Consider the following 4980-nt stretch of genomic DNA (forward strand, 5'->3'; position numbering starts at 1 on the left):
AATAACCACAACCAGTAATCATATAAGAGCTGTTATGCAAAGTTTTAACTATCATATATAGCGCATAAATTTTTATTACATGTATTATATTTTAGATTAATGTCGAATCTCATAATAGAAATTACCCTTCGAACAAAGACGGTTGACCTTGAAGAATTATTAGAGAAACTTAAAGCACTCATTTTAAGCAGAGGGATGCGGGATAAAAATGTATGGTGATTTTTTTAGTCTAATAATTTTAACAGCACTTTATGTCATATCAATGTGCATTGAAATGAATCACGTTATTTACAAGATGAAATAACATTGTGCAAAACAATTTATTTAGAAATCATTTTTACTTAATTTATTTCTCTCAACAGTACAACGATACATGTTTTGTTGTGAAATGTGAATGAAGACAGAAAGAAGGTTTATCTATTCAATAGCAAAGTAAGCGCGTATTCTGCTAAACATGCCTCACCGGGTGTAGAATTTGAAGATTCAATAGATATAGGAAGATGTAGTATGAGTGTGAATGAGACAACTCTCCATCCAAGTTACAATTTATAAAAGTAAACCATTATAGGTCAAGGTACGGCCTTCAACACGAACAGCTCACACCGAACAGCAAGCTATAAAGGGCCCAAAAAATTACTTGTGTAAACTTTGACCATTCAAACGGGAAAACCAACGGTCTAATCTATATAATCAAAGCACCAAGGGCGCTATAGGCAGTTAATTAAAAAACCAAAGACAAACTTGGCAGAAGTTCAGATGAATATTGTGGAAGAATTAGTGGAAATATTTTTCTCGGGTCCCGGTAAAGTGAGAAACGGAACAGAAACGAAACAGAGCGAAACGAAACGAAACATGGCGAAACATGGCGAAACGAAACGAAACACAGCGAAACGAAACGAAACACGACGAAACGAAACGAAACATGTAAATTGAGAAACGAAACACAACGAAACGAAACAAAATCTGTATTTTGAGGAACGACCTATAGAAAATCTTCCTGATATAGCCGAAGATCAATGTGGGTTTAGAGGGCCCTTTTGATTGATTTCATCTAATCGTTTGCTTAAAAATCGTCAAAAAAACAACATTGGTGGTATGTTTATCTTTTTGGACAATTATGCCTCCCCTTTTCCTTAAACTCTGGATCTGTCTCTGCTTTTTTTTCATATATGTATACAAAAGATCTCGTTTAATCCAAAGAGAATGTGTGATTAACGGTTTATTCGAACACACATTACACACTGGGATTAACTTCACTGATTGCCGCACTAGAAAGAACGCATTACATACCAGTTCTATTGTGCTTTGTATTTTTCTGTGCTTTATAGTCCCACACATTGTTATCATTAATAATATTATGATATATTAGTATGCATACTTTTCATTCGATCACGTCTGTTAATATCATTGTATATGCAATAATCTGCAATAGGTTTTTATATGAGTTTGTGCCAAGAAAGGTATTTGATTCATGAATGAAACACTTACACGTACATATCCCAAGTGAAATAACCATAGCCAAAATATGTAAATGGTATGGACACTTTGCCATACATAACTTTAGGTAGTAGGATCCAAATGTTTAAGTTGGATGCATTCACCCGATATGTGGCTACAACATTGTCAAGTCCGACCTGGGACGTCAAAGGGGGGATTGACCACGTTGCGACCTGACGTCTCTTTTGAAAGTACATGTGACCTTTAAAATGTTTAAACCGAGAATCAAATCAGTTTAGAACTGAATAGTTTGCTTAAATGTGACCTGGTGACCCGAGGCAATTTTTAATCGTGACTTTGTGACCTAAAGTAGTACTGGAGCACAGTCACTTTTCTCCTTTTATTCATACAATATTGTATGTTCGACTCGTCATGTTCTACTTTCTTTTTTAAACTTACGGTACCGAATATTGTGTTTTGTTATTCGCCATTTATCTTGACAGACGCATGTTACTAGGAATAGTATCTACCACATTTTCAAAAGATAAGTTACGAAGTACATACGGCATCTCCATACAGTTGAAGTCGATGGTACCTGTTGTAATTAGTTTAAAAGGTTTATATGAATTGAACTTGTATTAAACGAGATTATGTCTTGTCTGATTTGCAACAAAATGAAAGAAGAAGAATGTTATCATGGTCATGGACTGCCATAATAAAAAATCTTTGAAACTTAAAAACAAAGAAGAAACGAATACAAACTAGAATATGTTATAGTGACGAATTAGAAATGGACATATTGTGTAGACACCTATCTATTGTTTAAATTATACTATAAGTTGCCTTCTATAGATGTCCTTAGTTTGTTCTTGTCGTTTGGTTGCTGTCTTATTGACGTGTAACCTACATTTCATACAGTTTTAGTTCCGTTGAGTGTACTTTTGAATCGGTGCATGAAAAATCATAACTAAACTGGTTATTGTGTATAGATTTATTGTCTTTCTTTCCCTCAATAATTCTAGGAAGATGAACCAAAGAGAGATGTACACAGACACTTGTTTCTATCAATATATAATACATATGAATAGTCGACCTTCCCATGTGGAGATGTACCTAAATTAAAAATATTAATATGTAAACAGAAAATAATGTTACATTTTTCAATCTTTAACTTACCCTCCCTCCATTTTTTTTACTGTATCAATTTTAAAGACATGTCGCTTCTAAACAAAATCTGATTGATCTGTAGCTTATCCCCCAAACCTGCTTTGATACAAACTTGAATATGTTCCTCATTAAATTCGATCCCAAAACTTAAAAGGCATACATATCTAAATAGTCGTAATTAATTCCATTGAGCACGAAACTATAATCCAAATCAGATTTTATTTATTTGGATATTCTAAAATACATTTCTTTTTGGCAGATATTACAAAAAAAATATTATTATCTGGTTTGACTGGGAAACACTGATTTCAGATGTACATTGTACACAAAATATTATAAAATATTTTATGTCCCACCCTTTGAGTGGAAAACATATCACGTTTTAGCATAAAATCGTCAATTTTGGAGTGAAAAAAATGGATGATTTTAATAAATTAGATGTTTTTGATGGTCTTTTGAATTCTGTTGACAGTTTTGACTTTTCTACTCTTTACACTACACCTCCACACAATCTTATCAAACAAAAGTTTTCTTATTTAATTAAATGGTAGTTTGGTAAATCCGAATGCAAATATATTTGCTGCAATTCATTTAAAACCTTCTTCTTTAATGTGAAAGGTAAATATGCTAGATATACTTACTGGAGGTGGGATGAGATGATTTAACGCTGTTCATTTCCCCTTGATAATATTTATGTACGTTTTGGCAACAAAGTTTATCGACAGGTTGTAGGTATTTCAATGGGCACTAATTGCGCCCCTTTAATAACAGACTTGTTTTTGTACTGTTATGAATCATAGTTTATGACCACACTAAGTAAAGACCCGTCAAAATTGCATTTAACTGATAAATTCAACAACACTTACCTTTATCTTGATGATATTTTTTCGTTAAAAAATCAAGAATTTTCTAAATATACTGCCGAAATTTACGACAAAAGGAACAATTTTTCGTTCCCGATTGTTATTTTTCCCTTTTTGGATGGTGATGTTCTATTGGCACCATCTTATGGTGTTTGAATTTCACAACTCGTTCGCTATGCCCGTGTCTGTTGTGACGTTTTTGATTTTAACGAACGTAATCTATGTATTACTTGTAAATTATTATGCCAGGGATTTCGTTACCACAGTCAGGAGCCTGTAATTCAGTGGTTGTCAATTGTTGAAGTGTTACATATTTGTTTTTTGTTCATTTTTTGTATATAAATTAGGCCGTTAGTTTTCTCGTTTGAATTGTTTTACATTTGTACGTCATTTCGGGGCCTTTTATAGCTGACTATGCGATATGGGCTTTGCTTATTGTTGAAGGCCGTACGGTGACCTATAGTTGTTAATTACTATGTCATTTGGTCACTTGTGGAGAGTTGCCTCATTGGCAATCATATCACATCTTCTTTTTTATATTCGCTACATGTACACTCGGTGATATTTTTTAAATTTTATATGGAATTACACTCCTTTCAAAATCGAGGGTCCGCCCCTAAAGGTAAGAGTACTTTTGAACTGTGCAGTATATCTGAGGTAGTAAATGCACACCTTTGCTGTGCATTATCCAGATTATAGCACAGTAAGAACAAAGCGATTTTACTCATGTCATGTGTTAAGTATCCATAGGACAGTATGACTCGCTTTAAATATCAAATTTGCATGTTCATTGAATCGCAAATTATGGTTCAAATTTCTAATTTGGCATACATTTCAAAAAGAACATGTCATAATGAACATGTGTATAGTTTCAAGTTGACATGAACACAACTCCATTGTAATTTAATCTATCTTAACAAACAGAATAAACCTAGTATTGGACGGACGGACTGACGGACGGCAGCACAGACCAGAAAAGATTATGCCCCACTACCGTAGGCGGTACATAAAAATCCTAGTCACAAAGGTAAGAATGAACAATTTTGTTTGAGGCTGATATTCAGACGATCCCCAGTAACAGCTATTCTAATTTCAATGTTCCCTCATTGTTGCACGTGACAAGAAGCCTTGATATTAGAACAGGCTCTGTAGCATAGCCGGCGCACCTAAGCCTCACATTTAACAAAACAAGTTGACTAATTGCAACTAATGCACGAAGATACCAATGTAAATGACGAGTAATTTTTTCAAAGTTGAATGGAATATTCGGTGTCTTCGGCTATGCACATATCTCATCAGGAAGATTTTCTATTTGTCGTTCCTCAAAATACAGATTTTGTTTCGTTTCGTAGAGTTTCGTTTCTCAATTTACATGTTTCGTTTCGTTTCGTCGTGTTTCGTTTCGTTTCGCTGTGTTTCGTTTCGTTTCGCCATGTTTCGTTTCGTTTCGCTCTGTTTCGTTTCGTTTCGCTCTGTTTCGTTTCTGTTCCGTTTCTCACTTTACCGGGACCCA

This window comes from Mytilus californianus, unplaced genomic scaffold (genome assembly GCF_021869535.1).
Source record: "Mytilus californianus isolate M0D057914Y unplaced genomic scaffold, xbMytCali1.0.p SCAF_11, whole genome shotgun sequence".
NCBI classification, from domain to species: domain Eukaryota; kingdom Metazoa; phylum Mollusca; class Bivalvia; order Mytilida; family Mytilidae; genus Mytilus; species Mytilus californianus.